General features: G+C 34.5%; 1 pseudogene; it reads right to left on the bottom strand.

Moving 5' to 3' along the window:
* Positions 1-22,893: 22,893 nt before the first annotated feature.
* Positions 22,894-23,220, bottom strand: LOC145813298 (secreted RxLR effector protein 161 pseudogene; annotated as a pseudogene).
* Between the last annotated feature and the right edge of the window lie 691 nt (positions 23,221-23,911).

Below are 23,911 nucleotides of genomic sequence, written 5' to 3' on the forward strand. Positions count from 1 at the left end.
GAGCTAGTGAAGAGGATTTACACTACAAGCATGTGAAGCATTCAAGAGGCCACTAAACCAGAAAAATTCAAAGGTATGACATGCCAAATAATGCCCACAAACTCAGTGAAACATGGTCAATGTATGCAAGAATGACATGCTCCTTTGATAAGCTACGAAGAGGGTTGTTCTACACATGCAAGATGGACACCCAATATGGAAAAACAAGCTTTGGGCAGAGCCTATGTTAGTCCTAAAACTCACCAAAAATGGCCTGAAACATGGCTCGGAAGCATACAAATAAGGGCTCCTTTGTTAGGCCAAATATGCTAGGAAACAAAACAAGGGGAGAGAGGCTCTCTCATTTTGGCACTCAAAACAGCATGATAGCCAGTGAAAATCCACTGGATTTCAGTGGCTAGAAGGCCAAACAAAGGTCAATGCAAAGGTCCTAATGCATGGCTCAAAATAAGGCAAAATGAAGCATGCAAGGGGGTAGATGCCCCCAATAGAAAAATGATCTTAAAAAAACATGTTAAGGACCTCAAAATAAGACTTTTTTTAGTTGATGAAAAAGCTCAAATATGCTTTCAAGTACGGCTAAATGATGAAGCAAAATAAAGCCTTAAAAGAGAGAAAGTGTGTTACCCTTGTAGCTCAGCAACTCTAGTAGCTTCTGGACTAAAAATGTAGCTCCTCAACCTCTAAAAAAGGCCTCCAAGAAGCTTAGGTTGGTGTTGGAGGGGTTAGGCTAGGAGATGGTGTGCAACGGGCCAAAAACTTCACACTTTCTAAGCCTAAAGGGAGAGATATAGAGGGAGATAGATGTATATGCCTTAGAGAATTTCAGAAACCTCTACAAGGAAGGGAAGGCCTTCCTTTATAGACAAGGGAGGCTAAAGCTTCTCCAAGAAGCTTAAAACCTAGGGCCAATATCCTCCATACACGTGTATGGAGGATGCAGTCTATGCCTCCCAGCTGGCACAGCTGGAACCAACTCACTGAGACAGAAAAGGTGGGAGCTGGCCGACCACTTGCCCTGGTCGGCCAACCAGGTTCAAAAGGTTCAGATCTCAAAAGCTGGTTGGAAGCCTCCTAGGGTGGTCTCCTCACTCAATGCAAGCTAGTGGTATGGTGGGAGACCAATAAATGTGGCCCAAAAACCAAGGAGACCAGCTTCCTATCAAGAAAGCTAGCCGGAAAGGAGAAAGGTGGTCTCCAAGGAGAAAAGGTGGTCTCCCACACTTGTACCACCTCCTAAACAATGAAAACAAGGTCCATGCTAAAAATGAACCAAGACGGATGCAAAATAAGGGTTCGGGGGGCAAAACGCGGAGTCGGGCGCCCCGAAAACAGGCTGTTAAGCACCGAAAGTGGCGTGCGACCACAAAGGTGGTCTCCTGGGCCACAGTGTCCCTCTAGACAAAGGAAACAAGGTGTGCTCCAAAAATCGTGCCAAACAGAGAAAGTTAAGCGGTCCCGAACCGCGGTGCACGGCCGACGGCTCCCAAAACTGGAAACTGGTCTCCAAACGGGAACAGTGGTCTACGACCACGAAAAGTAGCCTACGGCCACTGAGAGATGATCTACGAGACCTCTCCCTCCCTTCGGGAAGAGAAAATAGAACCTGGTTCGCAAACCAAGGCAAAGCACAAAAGAGTCCCGATGTCCGGGGGTAAGGCCCTCAGCCGAAACTCCGAAACCTCAGAACGAGCAGAACATGCACCATCACCGAGTGCTCAATCGATGACGTCTGAGTCTTAAGGTCGGTCAAAAATGGGGTGTCTACAAGTGTCCTGAAATTTGGAAGGTTTGGAAAGGTTGTTGTAGTGGTGGAATTTATGCTGGGTATCTCCTGCTACAGTGGATGGAGTGCTTTCTTGGTGGTTGGGAACTAAGCATAGGAAATTAGTAAAAAAAATCTGGGTGATGGTACCAGTGGCAATGTTGTGGTCAACGTAGAGGCTTAGGAATGAGGTTGTGTTCAATGGTCATCTGCCAGATATGATGAAGCTTGGTGAGTTAGTAAAAATAAGGGTGGGGTTGTGGGCTAGAGCTTCTTTACCTATTGTCCATTACTCAGTGCATCACATTGTGGAGAATCTGAGTCAGGTGCTGCTATGCATTTGAGATGTATGGGTATGGGTGGCTGCTGTGTTCTGTAGGTGGATGGGGCATGGTGATCTGTTATTCCTCTTATTTTGCAAGTTTTGCTACTGCTAGTTCTGCTTCTGTTTTTTCTCTGTTTTGCTATTTGGTTGGTATCTTACCAGCCTTGGGGTGGTGCTGTCAGATGATTGAGTTTGCTTCTTGGTGCCAACCTAGTTGGGATTAGGAAGCTAAGCTATGATGATGTTTGCACCGTCTCCCTTCTCCCTGCTTTTTGCTCTATTGATGTATCGTTTTTCTTTGTATTGGTTGATTTATTATAAAGGTTCTCTTTTGATTGATCAAAAAAAAAAAAATGCCCACACAATTGGATTAAGCGTTTAAGTATTAAAGAATATTTGGACTTGAACAGAGTATTTAGACATCTTAAAGCATAAAGCCGTCCACACTTAACAATTGGCTTTAACAGAGTCGTTGGCATTAAGGAAATTATTTTGGTACATGTACATGATATAGTGACCATTTTAATTGTGGAGTTTTGGGGAGTTTACTAGTCACTTGAACTAAGTTATCTGCTGTGAAACAGTAACTAGTATTTTATGAAGATCCTGAAAAAACAAAAATATCTATATATATTATTGTGTAATTGTTTGTGATTTGTTTTCTTATACCACATAATTTTCTTTTAAAGGATTAGTTATATTAGTGGGAGTTCTTTACCTTGTAAAGATATTTTGAGTACGAGCATTTCAATTTTATTTTTATTTTTATTAAATTGATAATAATCTTTTGCTCAAATTTCGTTTTGCAAGGAAATTTTATTTTATAGTCAACTATGTTTGTGAGGATTGTGGCCAATCAATTATATGTTTGGTCTTAATATTTTTCAAAGTTTAGTTATTGCCCGTATAAATATATCGCGTTTATGGGAACATGGAAAAGAAATTTGAAGTCTTCCCTAAATCCTTAGTTGTTTCAATTTTTTTTTTCCCCGGCAAAAAAACAAAAAAAAAGTTCATAAAAATAAAAAGTACGACAGTCCTAAATCAGAGGGAAAAGAATACAGATAAAAAAAAAAACCTCCCAGAGAACAACTAACAAGGGCAGCGCTACCCTTTCAATAGGGTATGCAATTGAATAATCTAAAATATATTTTTTTAATAAATTAGTAATATATATGTTAAAACCGTCCATTCTCCAATTATGAATACCCTGTCCCACTACATTGAATACCCAATCAAACCAACTCATCTTGTTGAACACCCACTCCACTCCATTAAATATCCAATTCATAACCCAGTAACTCTTAAAACAATAATGTTAGGATTATCATATTTTCTTTATCACCTTATTGTTAACATAAATTTTACTTTGGATCATTTACCATGTGTATTATCAAGAAATCAAGACAAAATGACATACCTAAACCCATTGATGAACGGTTAAACGGAAGCGTCTGATTGTCAATAAAACTTTTGATACAGAATCTGAATCCATCGATGAACGGTTAAACGGAAGCGTCTGATTGTCAATAAAACCTTTGTTATTGACTTTGTTAGAGCCTTCTAATCCTTTCCCTTTGGTGCCTTATGTTTCTCCTTAAGAGGATTTAGAAAAACAAACAGTGTTCTTATTTTCCCTTGGGAAGGAATAGGGACCATAACCTTTTAAAGGTTGTAATTGGTTTTCAAAACTGAAAGGTAATGAAAACCAATAAATTAACCATTATTGGTTTTAAAACTGAAAGGTAATGAAAACCAATAAATTAACCATTATTGATTTTAAAACTGAAAGGTAATGAAAACCAATAAATTAACCATTATTGGTTTTAAAACTGAAAACCAACTTTAACCAATATGTTTTAATTTCTATTTCTGCCCCTCATAGAAATAGAAATTATACAACTAGTATCTACACATTAGGTCCATAACACATATACCCTTAAGCCTATTAACTAAATTGAATCACTTAAATTGTAGGCTTCTTATAAATAATAAGACCACATTTAATTATGTAGTCCCATTGAGACATTATCTAACAATCTCCCACTGGACCACATATGTATCCTGAAAAATGTGCTTAACTTTAGTGAGCTCAGAAATTTGTTATCATAACTTGAGGGTATCCAAACAATCTTGTCCATTAACTATAGTAATATAGGATCAAAGCGTCTTCGTTACATCAATCGTAACTCGACCCACCAATGGTCACGTATACTAATACAGCTAAATGACATAGATCAATCATGGATGCGTAGCATGGAAATTACATGTGATGTGATCCATACATGCCTATTTCCAACTGGTCCTATTTAACTTTATTGAGATCAATACTTCACAATACGTAACAGAGCATAATAAACTGAATATTTCATTTCTGCAGAAATTAATCTAATTACATAGATAAAACTCAAGGCGGACATAAAGCAGTATTATAAATACAAACTCCCACTAAACCAGAATGTTCTCAAATAGAACAACACCCATCTGAGCAGTGTGCTCATGAAAGACCTTGGGTGGTAGTCCCTTCGTAAGTGGATCCGCTATCATGGAGTTTGTCCCAATGTGCTCTATGGAAATCTGTCCACTCTGCACTCTTTCTTTTACAACTAGGAACTTGATATCAATATGCTTTGATTTTGTCGAGCTCCTGTTGTTATTGGAATATAAAACTGCAGACTTATTGTCACAATATAACTTAAGTGGTCTTGTAGTGCCTTCCACAATACGCAACCCAGTGACAAAATTCCGCAGCCATATCCCTTGGTTTGATAATTTAATGACAACATCTCAAGATACCTAGCACAACATTAATACCAAGCCTTTGGGTAGTGATATTAACTATAAGTGGTATTCTTGTTGTAATGATCAAACACTGACAATACGTTATGTCAAATAACAAATCTACCTTTTGATGGATTTATTATTCACATTAGGTTTTCTTGACAATTGGCACATGTTTATCACCACAAAATGTGTGTGTAATTCTGCCAAGTCTTAATCATGTCTTTGGACCGATAAATACCCGCATGAGATACACAGACATGAACTTCAAAACATTCCATATAAAACAATCTAGACAAGAGAGATCACTTTTGTGACATCTTGTTTGAATTGACTTATATTGAGAGTGTTAGAAAATTAAATTTCTGTAGACGTTGTATGAAATTACATTAAATTTAAAGATTTCTAAATTTGTGACCCCGTATATGTTATATAATTTGCAGCAATTCCAATTATATATACACATTTATAAATAGAATTGACGGGTCCAAAAACAAACTGCCCACCGAATCATTTTATAATTCCAGAAAACATATTGCCATTTTCTCAGAACAAAACAGGAAAAAACAGAATTTACATCCATAAGAAAATTCAGAATCTGATTCCAGGAAACTAAATAGAATGAATAAAGCATATAAATTCTGATAAGACACATGATATGCTGGCTCTGATACCAATTGTTAACATAAATTTCACTTTGGATCATTTACCATGTGTATTATCAAGAAATCAAGACAAAATGACATACCTGAATCCATTGATGAACGGTTAAACGGAAGCGTCTGATTGTCGATAAAACCTTTGATACAGAATCTGAATCCATCGATGAACGGTTAAACGGAAGCGTCTGATTGTCAATAAAACCTTTGATATTGACTTTGTTAGAGCCTTCTAATCCTTTCCCTTTGGTGCCTTATGTTTCTCCTTGAGAGGATTTAGAAAAACAAACAGTGTTCTTATTTTCCCTTAGGAAGGAATAGGGACCATAACCTTTTAAAGGTTGTAATTGGTTTTCAAAACTGAAAGGTAATGAAAACCAATAAATTAACCATTATTGGTTTTAAAACTGAAAGGTAATGAAAACCAATAAATTAACCATTATTGGTTTTAAAACTGAAAGGTAATGAAAACCAATAAATTAACCATTATTGGTTTTAAAACTGAAAACCAACTTTAACCAATATGTTTTAATTTATATTTCTGCCCCTCATAGAAATAGAAATTATACAACTAGTATCTACACATTAGGTCCATAACACATATACCCTTAAGCCTATTAACTAAATTGAATCACTTAAATTGTAGGCTTCTTATAAATGATAACACCACATTTAATTATGTGGTCCCATTGAGACATTATCTAACACTTATGTGTCAACATTATATTAGTTTAATGAGTCTCTCCACTTATGCTTGTTACAAAAATTTTAATACACGAGATGATAAACAAAATATAGAAAAAAATATAGTAATTAACACTCTTAAAAAGAAAAAAAAACATATATGATACGGATTCTTCTTTGCTCTTGTTTCTTCTCTCCAACATAATAATACATAACATATATATTCATGTATTTTATTCCTTACCTAAAAATTTTATGCCAATTCATGTTCAAAATTAATTGATCGATCAAAAACGTTTGGGAAATGACTTTTTTAGTGCATTGGTTTTGACTAAAACATGAGGTGAAAAAATATGTTTGAGAAAGATTTTTTGACTTTTTACGAAAAACATACAAAAAGTAAAGTGAATGGAAATTCTTTGTAGAGGATGTCTTATCCTCGTCTATTTTTTGTCCATTAATAAATTTCTTTGTTTTGATCCAAAAAAAAAAAAAAAGAGTAAAGTGAATGAGAAAGAATCTTTAACTTGTTTGTATGAGTTGAAAACTTTCTAGCGTTTTAATAGCTTTTTGATTTTTTGGCTTTTTTAGTAGCTTTTTGACTTTTTTGCTAAAACAGTACCTCATACAAAAAGTCAAATTCCATCCCAAGCATAATGGTTTTTTTCATCTCATATTCTAGCCAAAAAGCCACTTTCCAAACGGGCTCAATTTATAACTTGCTCCACAAATTAACCATAGAGGCAAGCTATAAGAGAAAAAAAAAATCATCTTATCATGCTAGTGAAAAAGGCAAAATATATTTATGAAAAAAGTTCATGTATCTACATTTTTTTTTTTTTGAAACAATGGCAACAATATATTATAAATTTTTTAATTTGTGATTTGGAATGCGGAGTTGGTGGATCATTTGCTTATTCATTAGATGCTTATTGCTGCGATTTTTAATTTGGTTTGGGTTTAGCCAAGTTCGGCATTGGCGGTGTTGCAAGGTTGGATTGGGGAGGGGGTTGGGAAGAAGTGTTGAATGGCATGGATGCTTGCGGGGCATTGTTTGGTGTGGTTGATATGTTTGGAGTGGAATAGGTGTATTTTTCATGATGTGTCTCGGTCCAATCCGTGGTTGGAGTGTCCGTTACTCATTGTGATTCATAATTAGGTTACGGTTATGGTAGATTCAGATATGTTGCCTTTTGTAGATTTTGTAGAGAAATTGATTAGTTAGAGCATCTTCGACGTTCTATCTTTTTTTTTTCACCAATTTTGAGTAAAAATTTGAATAAAAACTCTATCTGATATCTAGCGCTCCAACGGAGGATTTTGGTCTTTCATCAAAACACCGATCAGCCGAGAGGACGACCGAGCGAATGTCCGGCCGGTTAACTGGCCAGTGTAAATGTCAATCAATTTTGAAATGATTTGTTGTGGGAATTTTTCAACTAAGAAGATGATTGGGTGGACATCCGACAGGACGTTCGGCCGGTCATCCGATGATGCAAATCCAATGACTACGAACAGTGAAATGATAAAAGGTCCTAGCCGTCCTCAATTTTGTGAAAGATTTATCACATCCTCAATTTGATAATGATCTGATTAAAGGATTGGAGTATCAAAAAGAATGTTTTTTCATCAAATTTAAATTTGATGAGAGAATTGATGATGCGTTGGAGATGGTCTTAGGCTTTGTGCTGTTTTAGGTTGCCTTTTTATATTCTTTACATCATCTTGATGCTTTTCTAATAAAATTTGTTTATTTATCTTTAAAAAAAATTAATATACTACAATATATTACAATTTTTTTTTTAATTCATGTAGTTTAAATTTTTCAATGTCTACCTAAAAAAAATTCTTGGAATCACCACTGCATACTAATAGAGTCAAAACTAATATCCATCCTGAACCCCAAAACTCTAATACACAGTTTTGAATTCCTAAGGCCATCTCCAATCGTTTGTCAAATGCTTCATCAAATTTAAATTTGATGAAAAATTGATTAAAATTGTGCTCCAACCGTTTCATCAAATTGATATCAAATGAAGAGAGTTAATTTTTTCAACAAATCAAGGGATCTTTTGACCTTTCATCAAATTTTGTAGATGGCCATTGGGCCGAACGTCCACCCGGACAACCAGACTTTCTTTATCTGAATGCCAAATTTGACTCATGGTTGAACGTCTGCCCGGACGTCCTCCCAGACAACCGGACTTGTAACAAAATTTGATGAAAATTTTAAATTTACCATTGGAGTGCATCATATCAAATCAAACATTTTATCAAATTTTTACTCAAATTTGATGAAGGATTGCAATGCTCTAACCAATTTTATAACGATCCGGGTTTTGACCTGTCCCTTTTGTTATTCCGGACTTGGGTTTGTATAATTTTGTAGGGCGAGTCATGTCTTGTTTTCCATGTCTTTCCCTTATTGTTGGTTGTTGGGTTGTAGTTGTGTGTTGGGAACAAGTTGGTTGCTTGTTTTTCAAAAACTTAGTTGCCCAGAATTTAGCCCTTCCGCTCGAGCGGGCACTCTTGCGCTCGAACGGACTTCGCAAAATTTGTTCCACGCTCGAGTGGGAAGTTTGGCGCTCGGGCAGGGTCTGCGTTTGCAAAACTGCTGAAAGGGTGCATTCGGCGCTCGAGTGGATCTTTCCACGCTCGAGCTGGAGTCTGTGTTTGACACTCGAGCGGGGAGTTCCACGCTCTAGTGGACCATGTTATATCAGTCCGTAAAATTATTGTTTCAGATCACTTTTTGCAGTCCTCTGTCTCTCTAAAACTCTCCAAAATCCAGATCTGGAGCTTCTCTCTCTAGAAGTCACCTTCTCTCTTTGATTTCTCCAAATCCATTGGGATTTAGGCCTAAGTTCTTCACCAAAGTTGGTTATCACCTTGAGGGCTTCGTTGTGTGCAGTGGAGATCGAGTTTCGACATCGTAAATTTTGGGATTTCATCTCAATTTTTCTTCAAAACTTGATGTAGGGATTTTCTTTGAGTTATATATATGTTTTTACAAGATCTAGATGATTTTCGAAATCATCCTTTGATTAGTTTTTAAAATTGATTGTTGATTCAAGAAGATGAGAGATTTTTTAAAGTGGGTTTACTTTTTTCTTTTTTTTTTCTTTTTTTGTTTCTTTTAAACTAGAAATTGAGGGTTTGAACTATAAGGATTGAAAAGAGATGTCTTTGGTGATTTTATTTCAATAAATGAAGATGAGTGGTTTTGGTGGGAAAACCTAGAAATTGGGGGTTTTTAAGACGGATGTTGACAATCTTTGAAGGTGTTGTTATATTTATTTTGCGTGCTGAAATAAATGATGTTTGAAAAATTATTATTTGTTTACATATAAATGATGGTTTTCATGGAATATGAGAATTGTTGAAGTGTTGCAAATTGTTGTTCAAATATTGATATAGTCTTGAAGTGACTAAATGGTTGAGATTACCCTAAATGTGGGAATTATGTTGTCCTTTGGATAAATTGGAATAAAAGTATTTATATTCATCTTGAGAAATTATGAAGTGAGAAATGAGAATTTTGACCACAATGGGAATATTGTGTGGGAGTATTGAAAGTGGAAGAAATATTGCGTTGGTTTTTTAAGTAAGCATTTTGTGTCATTGTGTCAAGTTTTAATTTTGTCAATTACATTATTAAAATTTTAATTTATATTAATTTGGTCTTGTTTAAACTCATAGCTTAAATAGTTAATGGAATAATAATAAAATATACATATGACTTTGGTTCTTAAAGTTTTTTTAATTTTGTTAGTTTGTTCTCGAAACATTTATGAGAAAACTATAAATAACTTGTAATATAGAGAGACAAAATTAGCAAAATTGGAACTTTAAGGATCAAACTGACACATGACATATATACTTTACATATCATATTTAAAATGTATAATCATTTCGTTAATGATTTAAACAGTAGTTTAAAATTAGTCTAATTTGATAATTTGAAGAGAGAAATTAACAAAATTAAAATTAAAAGGACTGAAGTGATATGAAAGGTATGCTTTTTTGTATTTTATCCAAAAATAAAATAAATAAACATGATCTCCGATCAAATAAGTTGATTTGAAGAAGAAGAAGAAGAAGAAGAAGAAGAGGAGGAGGAGACTGAACCTCTTGAAGAAGAAGAGATTGAATCTCTTGAAGGAAATGAAACTGAATAATATTGAAATCATCATTAAGATAATTCAAATCTCTTCTTATTTTTACATTTCCACTCCGTTTGGATTAGGTGGTTTGGTGAGAAAATATAAGAAATGATGAGCAACAGGACTCCCATGATTTCACAGAATTATTTGAGAGTCTGTTGGGATTAGAGTGGTTGTTTGGTATTAGACCAATTTGGTTAGGGTTATAGATGACACTCACTTATTAGGCTTTTGATTAATTGATTTTATGCAAAAAGAGCAAAATATCCCAAGAACAACATGATCTATACTTTATTTTCACAATCATATGAAGGTAGAAACAATTGTTCTTCCCTCGTTACACTTATTTTCCCCCAAACTAGTTAGTTTTGAATAAGGTATGAGAGTACTTAATGTTGGACAATCTTCACTGTATTTAAATAAATAATATTCTGTTGTGTACTAAACAACAACAAGAATATAAAGAAATAAAGGAAAATGAGAGAATATGTTTGATTACAAAAATCAAACTAGAAATAAAATAAAATAAATAAAAACAGATTTTATTTTGTTACAAAAACAAAATTAAAATCTGATTTAAATAAACAAATAAAACAAAATAATAAATTAAACAACTTACTTGATTAATTTCTTCGAATTATAATCTGATCAAGTCCAGTGTTTGACAATGTGTCCTTAAGACAGATTCGTCCTCTCCACGGTGCTTTCAGATTGTGGACGTCTATCTCCCAGGATGAAATGATCAACTACAAACAATAGCAGCACTACAAATTGTTTGCCTTATGAACACACTAAGTGTTTACACTCTTTCTTACAAGAAAATAATGCAACTAAATGAAGAATAAATTTGCAAAGCATTAAGGACGAAAATTCTGAATACTAAAATCAAATGAAGGGTTGATCTATTTATAGATGGATTGGTGGCTTTCCATTTTGAATTAAACAGGTACAGTATCTGTTCAATTTGAATTAAACAGATACACATCTGTTTAAGGCACTGTTTGGTTTGAAATTCGAGTGGATTTGAATTTGAACATATAAAAACGGGAAGGGCCTTGTTTGGGTGTACAGGAAAAAATCGGACCAGTTTAATTCCGGAATTAATTTGAATTCTAGATTTTATTTTTTAAAACATAAAATTTAATTCAAATGTTTTTGACCCAAAAAGATAGGTATTGGGCCGAACAAGCCCAACCCAACCACGCACCACGCACCCGCGCCCGATCGCGGCGGCGTGCGCGTGGTGATTTTTGGGTCTAATGGGTCTAGCCCATTTTGCCCATAACCTCCCTCTCTAAAACACTTGGGTACCCCTTGGGGCACACTCTAAGTACCAAACACATGCCTTACAAACCCATTCAAAACTTCCCACCAAATCAATGTGGGACAAGCCTTATTCAAACCTTTAAGGATTTTTCACCAAAACTCCATTTCTATGGAGCATACTTTGGCTTCAATTTCCCATTCACTAGGTAATGGTTTTGAGCAACCAAACATACCACGTGAATCACAACGCGGCATAGAACGCGTTACCACTTTGACCCGCGACAAACGACGCTCGAGGCCCACCTAAAAAATAAACCAAACTTAGGAAAAAATTCTGGTTTTACCCAGAATTTTATAACCATTTCCAACACTTAACTTTATTATAAAAAATTTAGGTACACAGAAACTAACCACATAAAATATACAAACAGTCACATTAGTGTAGATTCAATAATTTATGGGCCCCGCACATGTAAATATATTGTGTAATTTATTTATGATGTTTTTTTACGTACATAGAACCACTATTATTTTGATAATCTTGTTGAATTCTTTGTTTACAGCTTTCGATTCGTGAACTCTTGAGTGTGGATTCATTTCACTAGAGGTAAGTCATCTCATACCACATCTAGAATTTCTTTTAACTGCATATTTTGGTTTGAAAATGTTTAAACATTGAGTAATGAAATCACCTCTTAGTTATGGATACAATCTCTCCAAAGATGAGGTAAGGTTGCATGCATTTTGTCCTCTTCAGATTCTATTTTAGTCGGAGTCTTGTGTCCCAAGTTGTTTTATTTTTATTTTTTATTTCTATAGAAATATGTTATAAGATCATTGTGGATTCATGTACTTTATGAAGGATACGAATTTTGTTTGACAATAATGTGAACCCAAAGCAAATGGGAGTTAAATATTGACACATAAGCTACTTTCTTTCGATTTTTTACCATGGACCTAAATGTGGTTTTGGCTTTTGCCACTTGTTACTGTGGTTGCATTTGCTGAAACATGAGTTTGTGTTTATCAAACCCGTTGAGTTTTGGATTGATCGAATTGAATTATTGAATTTGTTGATATATCGAATAGGAACACCATGTTTGGATCATGGGGTAAGAAAAAAAAAACTATTATGGTCTCTCCCATCTAGTTGAGTAAAGAAAAAAGGTATGTTTTCTCACTATTGTATTTAGATTGGTAAGAAAGCAAATCATGTGAGAGAGAAATTTGAGTGAGATTTCTTTTTATTCTTTTTTATTTTAAGGGGTAATGTTGGTATTGTAAATGTTTTACAACCAATCAACTTGTTTCTCATCAAATCTCACAACTTTCGGTAAAAAATCAAATAGTCAAAATAAGAGACTTCTCCTTTTCACTATTTCTCACATTTTGTCTTTATTTCTCACCTACTTAACCCTCGGAACAAATGTTTTCTTTTCTCACCAAAACTATATGAACCAAATGAACTGTAAATCCTACGAGTTATAAAACTCTATGACTATGGAACTCACCTTATTGGAATGATTTTATGTTAATTATTAATTGAAGTACATAATATTTTCTTTACACTCCTAAAAGAATTACAAGATGAGGGAAAAGTGATCATTTGTAGGTTTCTATCCAATTTGCCCTATGACAAGTGGACTAATGCATATTTTAAAGGGTAAAAATATGGTGAAATGCACTCAAATGTGGCAGTCTTTCAATTCATGGATCCGTCAAGCTCGTCATTTGCCCACTACGAAGATGATTGATTCGATTAGGTTGAAGATCATGGATTTGATGTCGAGAATGAGAGAACAAGCTAAGAAATGGAATACTTTTCTTTGTCCGGAGATGGATTCAACATTAATAAATGTTATTCACCCAAAAAAAACATTAGTAAATGCTCTTAAAAGTGGAATAACTTGGTTGGTTTGTCGTTCAAGTGATCATGTTTTTGAGGTTCAATCCCGGCCATCGGTTAGCGTTGACCTATTGAATAGAACTTGATCATGTTACCAATGGCAATTGAACGGATTTCTTTGTGCTCATGCGGCGACTGCTATCCAAAAGAGCGGAGGTGATTTGTATGCACATGTGGAACCATTTTATTACACTAACAAGTTCAAAGCTTGCTATGCTGAGCCCGTTTATCCAATATCCACTGTTGAGAAACCTCTTGTAGCTATGGATGATCTTGTTGTCCATCCTCCAATTTGTAAGAAACCACCTGGTAGGCCAAGGAAGAATAGGATTCCATCTAGGGGTGAGAAGATAAGACGAGTACAGTGTGGTAGATGCGAGAAGTACGGTCATAATAGGAAGACTTGCAAGGAGACATTGCCATGAAAGACATTATTGGTTTTGTAATAGAAGTATGAAAATAATATAGTTCTTCTGCAATAAATAGTCCATAGCAATAATAGTATAGTCTTTTAGACTAGATTTGTGAGGAAACATTGCAATAAAAGACATTTTTACTATGTTCTTGAATGGTTGTCTGTTCAAGTTTCTGATTTGCTTGGTGGTTGAGTTTGACATTTTAATATATTTTTTTAATGTGGTTGAATAAGTTTCATGTAAATGAACTTACAATGGAGCTTGTTCAGTAGGTGTGAAGGTTTGAAATGGATGTGCTCAGCCTATGCTTTCAAAGTAAAAATTTTCGGTATTTCAGAGTAAACTTTTACTTTATTGCAGAATAAAATTTTACTTTTTCCAGAGTAAAACATTGCCTTCATTCACATGAAAGTAAAACTTTACTGCCTTTCAAAGTAAAAATTTACTATGTTGTTGAATGGTTGTCTATGGGTATGATGAGCCTGTGGTTTCACAGTAAAATTTTACCTTATTTCAGAATAAAATTTTACCTTATTTCAGAGTAAAATTTTACTTTTATAAAGGGTAAAATTTTACTTTTGTGCAAAGTAACATTTTACTTTTAGATTCAGAGTCTAACATTTTACTCGTTTTTCAAAATAAAATTTTACTTTTGTACAGAGTAAAATTTTACTTTTAGATTCAGAGTGTAACATTTTAGTCTTATTTCAGAGTATAATTTTACTTTTATACAGAGTAAAATTTTACTTCTAGATTCAGGGTGTAACATTTTACTCTTAGATTCAGAGTGTAACATTTTATTATTATTTCAGAGTAAAATTTTACTTTTATGCTGAGTAAAATTTTCCTTTTAGATTCAGAGTGTAACATCTTACTCTTATTTCAGAGTAAAATTTTACTTTTATGCAGAGTAAAATTTTACTTTTAGATTCAGAGTGTAACAATTTACTCTTATTTCAGAGTAAAGTAAAATTTTACTTCGAGTAAAATTTTACTTTATTTCAGACAGTATGTTACTCCCTTAGAAAAGCATTTCCAACCTGCACCAAAAATTACCACAGTACACAAAGTCCCCTGATGCTCATCATGCAATCTTTGTGCAAAAATAATCTAACCACACAACTACATATATCATTAACAACACAACTACATATATCATCAAAGATACACAAGTATAACCTGTATCATTGTCTTCTATCCATAACAACATTCATTCCTAGTCAAAACAATATCCTGCTCTAATAATGTATTAATCACCAAACCACAGTAAAATTTATTAGAATAATAGATAGCATTTACAAAAATTGAAATTACATACATCATTCACAGTACTTCCCCAAAAGTTTTCCACGTTGTCGTCCTTGAGGTCTTAGCTCTTGCCTATTTTTATTTTGAGGTTGAATTGTTCCTCAGTCCATGCTTTTGGATAATCATTAAAAAAATTGATGCACTATTAATGCTCGAAAATTGTTAATTTCATCCTCTACCATAGAATTTGTAATAGTCTCATCTCTTATGATTTGGCGCATGATATAACATACAATAATTCCGCAATTAATACTATTAATAAAAATCAAGATCTTGTTAGATTTAGTCAAATTTGAAAACTACCAATTCAAGCACGTAGTAGTAGCGTGAAATACTTACGATGTTGGGCGTTGTTGTGGACTATCTTTCACCGAAACAAAGTTTTCAAACTTTCTTCTACCTCTTTTCATTTTGTTGGCCAACTTGTTCTCCACATATGTTATCTAACATCATTGCATAATTGTTTGGTCACGATTAAATATAAGAATAAAACACAGTAAAAAATTACTGTTAATATGATGCAAAGCACTTACAATCTTTTTTGCATCCTGAAGGTAAGGATCTTCTCTGTTGTCTCTTGGCCTTAAAGAATTGTAATGTCTCCACTCATCAAATTCAGTGTCAAATACAAGAAGTGTCCAGTGGTAGGGTTTTTCTTCCTTCTTGTTCCCATTGGAGTTCATGCAAAAGTGAAGGCATTGTATCCACTCAAATCTTGCTCAAGCAATTCGCCAATTAAATGATTTCTCAAATCTCCATAACCCCATTTCATGAGTGACTGCATTTAATCATATAAGAGTGTCATGTCTCAAGTTGTGTTGGTGACAAACTGTATGAGTTGTCAATCTTTGGCAAACCAAATAGCAAAAATTAACTCTAAAATACAGTACAATGTTACACTAAACCACAGTAAAATTTTATCAATTCAAACTAAACACAAATTGATGGCTTACCCAACAAAGGCTTGAGAAAAAGAATGACTTATTCTTTTCTGGCTTCTTTGCTTGTTGCTTAATCTGAAGCATTTCTACAAAGTTGTCAATGACCTACAAAAACAAAAATCAATTAAATGTATGTTAATTAAATGAACTATTTTTAGTTATTGAGGTGAACATTAGTCATTGAAAATTGTATGGTCACTTAAATTTTTTATAGTATCACCATCTCTCAGAATTGCATCCACATCATGCAATGTAACATATACTCCATTTCCTGTGCCGGACCATATGATTGCACTAGTCATAAGGTAAAAAAAATGTTGATTAACACGTTGCATTTTGATAATAGTAAAAATCTGTTGTTTGATAAAATTAAAATGGTCTTACTCTGTGGTTTCCAAATTGTAAATCTTGCTCAGTAGACACTTATCATTCTCATCAAGCAATTTCCATATTGCAGCCTTATCTGGAAACAAAACCCTTTCAACTGGCTTTGGTTGGCTTAGAAGTAAGTTGTCAACACAAATCACTTCATTTGATATCACTTCAATTGCTTGTTTTGTGGTCTTTTTTTTCTTTGCCTCTCTTGGCTCACATTCAAAATCAGACATCTCTTTTTTCTTCCTCGCCTTGATTTTGATTTTCTTGACCATGGATGTTTGTAACGACTCTATGACTATACGTGTTTATTTCAGTGTAGTGTGACTCCTAAAGTTTTGCTCTTGTTCTACTCCTTTAGCATATGGCATTTCTTTACAAACAAAAGCTTGGGTAGCCGCATGAACAACATTTTCTTCAATCTGTTCAACCAACTATTTATTTTTAGATTCGAGTACTTCAAACTCCTTTCTCAATTTCTCCATTTCTTTCTCTGTGTTGCTCATCTTTTCCATCATTTCTTTTGTTTTTGCTTCTTGATCCTCTTGTGTTTTTGCATTGTTTCCCTCATTTTCTTCAGTTCTTCAACCAATGCCATATTCTCACTTTTCAGCCTCTTGTTTTCTTTTTGAACTCGTTCTAATTTCCCAAGATCAATGAAGTCCTTCAAAGGTTGATCATCTCCTAAAGCTTCAGCTACATGATCTTCATCTTCTTTAGTCTCCAAATTTTCCTCTATGTCCAATGCATCTTCTTCCTCATCATTGCGAATGAGTTTCATTTCTTCTCTGGAAATGGGCTTCAGTTCATCGTGATTCACCTACATTTGAAAAATAGAAAAAGAAAATAAGTCAGCAATGAAGCAAACTTTACCACTAGAGTAAAACTTTACTTTGTTTCAAAGTAAAAGTTTACTCTGATTGTAAGTAAACTTGTACTCTGATTTTAAGTAAACTTTTACTCTGTTCAAGAGTAAGTAAAATTTTATTCTATTTCAAAATAAAATTTTACTATGATTGTAAGTAAACTTTTACTCTGATTTTAAGTAAACTCTTACTCTGCTCAAGAGTAAGTAAAATTTTACTCTATTTCAAAGTAAAAGTTTACTTTGATTGTAAATAAACTTTTACTCTAATTTTAAGTAAACTTTTACTCTGTTCAAGAGTAAGATTTTATTATGTAAGTATAATTTTAAGCAAAGTGAACTAGTAAGGCTGAGTTTGGAAAGATGATACCTCTTCGGGCTTTAGTGTTTTGAATGACCTCTTCATTAGCTTTTTCCTCAACGTTGATAAGTCCCATCGAAGGAGCCTTGGACACAAATTTTTTCCTTGAGGTTGAATGAGCATAGTGTGCTCGCATAACCAATACTATAAAATAAAAAATCGAAATTAGTTAATTCTGTAAAGATAGATTGCATAATATTTCAAGTAGTTCAATTTACTTACCAAAAGAAGAAGTACACATCTAGTTACATTTTCAGGACTTTCTAATGAAAACTGGATTGAAGTAGTCAACGTAGATGCAACTGCAGTCGACCATGCATATGAATTCATCATTTCCAGATCTTCTACAAGGGCGACAAAAGCCCATCCAATTGTTAGACCAGTTGTTGGTAATAGCAAAGTTGCCACAACAAATAAACATATTATTCGTGCAACATCCTCAACATCAACTGTCATTGTGACTTCCAATGCATCTCCTAATGCCTCTCGCAAACTCTTTACGGATATTCTTGACATATTATGAAACCTTCTCTGCACAAAAAGTGATTCTTGTTTCTTCCCATATGAGACGTCTACTTTTTTCTTTCCCGATTTATCCTAAAAATCAAAGTAACGTCACTGTCCCGTATGTCACACATTTTCCTCCCAAGCTTAAATCCCTTTGCATGAAAGTCATAAGATTTGATCACATCCATGACATTATCGTCAACTTTCTTGAACTTCATTAACACCACATCTTCTTTCTTCCAAAAAGATTTATACAACATCCTAAAAGGTGTTCTCTTAAGGGCAGTAATGTGTCTTTTAGTGACCCTTGTGTCTTGTATTAGGTTTATCAATGAAACAACATTTGACCTATATTGTTTCACATAGTTCTCCGTCTCCCATACTCCATGTACAATATTCAACTTCGAAGGTTTTGTTGTTGAAGGCATTGGATTGCTTTCATTAGAGCCCTCATCATCACTAGCATTGGATTAAACTTCTTCACTACTTTTGCTTTTTTTTTAGGAACTTTCTTCTTTTGTATAGCCGTAGGTAGAACTTCAAAATCATCATCATCATCACCACCACCACATTTGCTTCTTGTAACAACCATTTTAAAACACTAAAAAGTTTCCCTATATCAACAGTGTAACATTTTACTTTAAACAACAAAGTGACAAAACAATAAGCAGTAAAGAAAATGCACAAATATTGTAATGAGACAGTAAAGTTTTACTCTGTTTGGCAGTAAAACTTTACATTATTGAAAGTAAAAGTTTACTCTGACTGGAAGTAAAATTTTACTCTGAACAATATACCCTAGGAAATAAACAAAAAACACCTACAAAATTTGTAGAACCAAGAATCAAGAAAACCTTGTCTCAATTTTGACTATACGCAACACAATTCTGAAATTAACACGTACAATTCACATTCAAACTGAAATCAGAGAAATGATGAAACTACAATCACATTCACGTACATAAATAGATACATATATATATATATATATATATATTCATATACAAATTGATATGCACATTTATGTAATGAGCAAAGGCTAGAGAACACATACAACAAGAAATCAAGAGGAATTGATGAAAGCATAAATTACACAAAACATTGTAATTAAACAGCAAAGTTTTAAAGTAAAATTTTACCCTGTTTATAAGTAAAACTTTATTCTCATTGTAAGTAAAATTTTAATCTGGTTGGAAGTAAAATTTTACTCTAAAAAATTCATGAAGCAAGTGAAATTGAAAGCATTGAAATTGCAGGACCAAAACACTACAGAAATCAAAGCAACGAAATTGAAGCAAAACTGCATACACCGCTCCGAAATAACTAAATTAGTTTTCAAATTTTTAAACCTTAACATTCTCACATGATTTAGTAATTTAAAGTATTTTAAGATAGTGATAAAAATTTTAGAATAGATGATCCTTAGTGTAACCCAAAATCCCAAACTCTACTCACCCTAATGCAACAATGAAAAAAAGAAAAGAAAAAAACAAGTGTATTAAAATCACTGACCTCTGTATTTTGTTAGAATAAAATTTTGTTATAAATCAAACAAAATCTTATATGTCAATAATTTCAAATAAACAATTTTCAGCAGCATTGATTCAACACACACATTACCAAAAATAAGATGAAATGAGGATAAGTGGCGGCCATCTTTAACACGAAATCCTTAGCAGCTTTACAATCCAACGTAATCTCATACACCATTCCCAAAATGAAAACAAACCCAGACAGACTTCATAATATCAACAAACTAGCAGAAAGGAGAAAAAATCACCTGCAAAATGTCTAGAGAGATAGTAATGAGAGAGAGAGTAATGAGACTCAGAGGAGGTTTTTCAATTGATGAAACAAAGTGAGGGGAGAGAAAGGGTGGAATTGTTTCATATTTCCCCACTTTATATGGAAGGACATTTCAGCCAATTCATCATATTTTTTTAATTGAGGGGCTTTTGGGGCCATTGTTTTTTTCCATGGGCTTCACACAAAATAGGCCCAATGGGAGGGGCTTTTCACCAAAAATCATTACTTTTGCCTTATTTTCAAATTTATATTTTAAAAAAATGATAATAATATTTCTTCGGCATGGCCCTAAAAACAATTGAAAATACTCAAAAAAATCTTTCTTAAAAGTTGAATTTTTTATAAAAGTTCTACTAGTATATTACTTTTGAAATTATAATGACGTAAATACTAAACTTCAATTTTAAAACACTTGCAAACACAAAAATCAAGTGTACACATGCACACACATGAACTATTGTTACATAAGATGTAGAAGTTCTTGAATTTCATATTCAAATTTGTTAGTTGTTAATCGAATACATTTAAATTTGTACAAATTGTTATAAAAGATAATTTCGAATAATATTACAATGAAATGTGAGAAATTAAAATTCGAATATATTTTATAATCTAGTTTCCTAAATGACAGCCTGAAGGAAGACAGCATAAGATCTTATTGTTGGGACAAATTGTCTTGAATTCTTCAGTTGGTGTTGTTCGAGTCTTCAAAACTTGGTGATGATCTTGTCTATGTAGGACAGAAACTTGGTGCTTCAAGTTGCGTTACTATGTCGCTTTCCTAAAGACAATATTTGCACACACCAAAAGGTGTGTAGGGGGTTACAGCAAATTTGCCTCTAGGATACAATGAAGCCTGATCTAAAGATCAAATCTACCGGCGTTTGCACTGACGACAGTAGATCAGAATACTCTTGATATAATCAAATAAACTAAGACACTGATAATCAAATCTACAGAACTTGATTACCAATAAGAAAAATAAAAAATTTGCTTAAGAAACTCCTGATCGAAAGATCAAAACCAAGAGGGAGAGAGAGAGAGAGAAGTGTAGGAATGCTTCTAAATGTTTTTGGATGGAATGAAATGGTTGATTTCGTAGCCTATTTATAGTCCTTGATGCACCTGTTCGAATAGTCATATCCCTTGATCGCATCCGATCAGATCTGACCATTGGATCAACAATCTACGGTGCAGATCATTCTCACACCAAATAGACGAGTTGACTAATCATACCCGATCACGATCCAGTGCCATCTCATCTGTACGATTGCGCGCATGTCCAATCAACGGCTATGATCAACCTGCTCCAGATCGGACACACAACCGCTTGATCGGTTGGTTGACTCATTGCCAACGGATGACACATCACTGCCACGTGGAGCTGACTGTATTCCACGTCACCCATGCCACATTGGGTCCACGTCATCGCTCCAACCTGTCCAATGCAAATAGGAAAGCGCCCTCATGGCGCCGATGCGTCCGTGCTAACTGCAAAGTACGCCATCAAACACCACACAACCCACTGCCCACACCACGTGCACGAGCACGTGTGCGTGTGCGAATGGTGCGAAGCACCATCCTTGCGGTGTAGGTGCATGCACACTAGATTTCACCTCACAATTCCATATTCAAAGGAATATTCCATGTAGCACTTTATTAAGTGCTCCATGTTTTCCTTTCTTTCCGATGTGGGACAAAGTCCCCAAGCTTATTTAATGCTTTCCAAAGAACAACAAGGAAGGTTTTGAAAACACCCAAAAATAAACTATAAATTTGAAAACCCATTTTGAAAATTCCCCAACATTCCCCCACCATTTTCAAAATATTAGATGATGATTCTTGGTTCACTTGGCAGCCTTATGCATAGGTGAAGATATCTTATGATTTGAATCATTCACTTAGTGAAGACATCTCAAAGTTAGTCAAGATGGCATGGTAGACTTGTCTTTGAACTAGCGATCTTATTTGACTAACCAGACATGTCTCACATACAGTACAGGTTACCTCAAGTATTCAAACAAACTGACATGTGGATTGGCCTTGTGTCTATATCCTGTTTCATGAGCACTCTAGAGTCAAGCCCTTTGACTCATAAGAAGCAGCATCACCACCTACACTCACATAGGTAAGCCTACTAAGAGTACCACTGTAATTTACAGTACCCTAACAACTCAGAGTTTGCTAACTCATACTCTTCTTTTCACATTACAAGTACCAAGCACTTCAACCTTGGGATGAAAATGAAATAAAACTAAGTGCTTGCAATCACGACATATGGTGTACTTGGACTCATTGAACTCAAGACTTGATGTTTTTTCAAGCATTGAGTCGAGTTTCCACTAGGAGTGATTATGTTAAGTGGGCTTAAGACCCATCCCCTTTGATGTTTTCCACACCAAATCCCTTACAAGTCCCTTTGTTAAGGGGTCAGCCAAGTTTTCACTTGACTTTACATAACTAATGGCAATCACACCTTCTGTGATTAACTACCTAACACAGCTATGTCTCAGTCCTATATGCCTGGACTTTCCATTATAGACATGGCTATAGGCCCATGATAGAGTTGCTTCACTATCACAATGCAAAGATATTGGTGGCATAGGTTTTGGCCATATCTTAATCTCTAACAAGAGATTCCTTAGCCACTCTGCCTTTTTGCTACAAGAAACCAATGCTACAAACTTCGACGCCATGGTTGAGTCTGTTATGCATGTTTGCTTCTTAGAACCCCAGGAGATAGCTCCTCCTCCAAGAGTAAAAATTCAACCACTAGTGGACGAGTGATCTTCATGGTCAGTTATCCAACTAGCATCTGTGAATCCTTCCAACACTGCTGGATAGCCATTATAGACTATTCCATAATCTATTATTTCCCTCAAGTACCTAAGTACTCGGTTAACAGCATGCCAATGCACACTACTGGGATTACTAGTGTATCTACTAAGTTTTCCCACTGCAAAAGCAATATCAGGTCTAGTGCAAGTCATGGCATACATCAGGCTACCTATTACTCTTGAGTATTCTAGCTGATCAACAGCTCTTCTAGTATTAGGATACAATTTCAAATTTGAATCAAAAGGCGTAGACATGGGTGTACAATTTTATTGATTAAATTTCTTAAGAATTTTCTCAATATAGTGCGACTGGGTTAGAATCAAATTATTGTCCTTTCGTTTGATCTTAATACCCAGAATTACATCAGCCAGGCCCATGTCTTTCATACTAAAGCTAGATGACAAGAAACTTTTAGTACTTTCAATGACATCATTGTCAGTACCAAAAATAAACATGTCATCTACATATAGGCATATGATTACACCTTTATTTCCAGTAAACTCACTGTACACACACTTATCAGATTCATGTATCCTAAAACCATTTGACACTATTACTTTGTCAAATCTCTCATGCCACTATTTTGGAGCTTGTTTCAGTCTATATAATGACTTCACGAGTTTACATACTTTGTGTTCTTGACCCTGTATAACAAATCCTTCCTGTTGTTGCATGTAGATTTCCTCATCTAACTCTCCATTTAGGAAAGCAGTCTTAGCATCCATTTGATGGATTTCAAGCTTGTAGATTGAGGCTAAGGCAATCAACACTCAAATGGTGGTGATTCTAGCCACCGGAGCATATGTATCAAAATAATCAATACTCAACTTTTGAGTAAAACCCTTAGCAACTAATCTTGCTTTGAACTTGTCAATTGTGCCATCAACTTTCATTTTCCTTTTGAAAATCCATTTACAACCAATTGGTTTGGATCCAGGTGGCAAA

This window comes from Camellia sinensis, chromosome 2, assembly GCF_055761805.1.
Source record: "Camellia sinensis isolate YWXY chromosome 2, ASM5576180v1, whole genome shotgun sequence".
NCBI classification, from domain to species: Eukaryota; Viridiplantae; Streptophyta; class Magnoliopsida; order Ericales; family Theaceae; genus Camellia; species Camellia sinensis.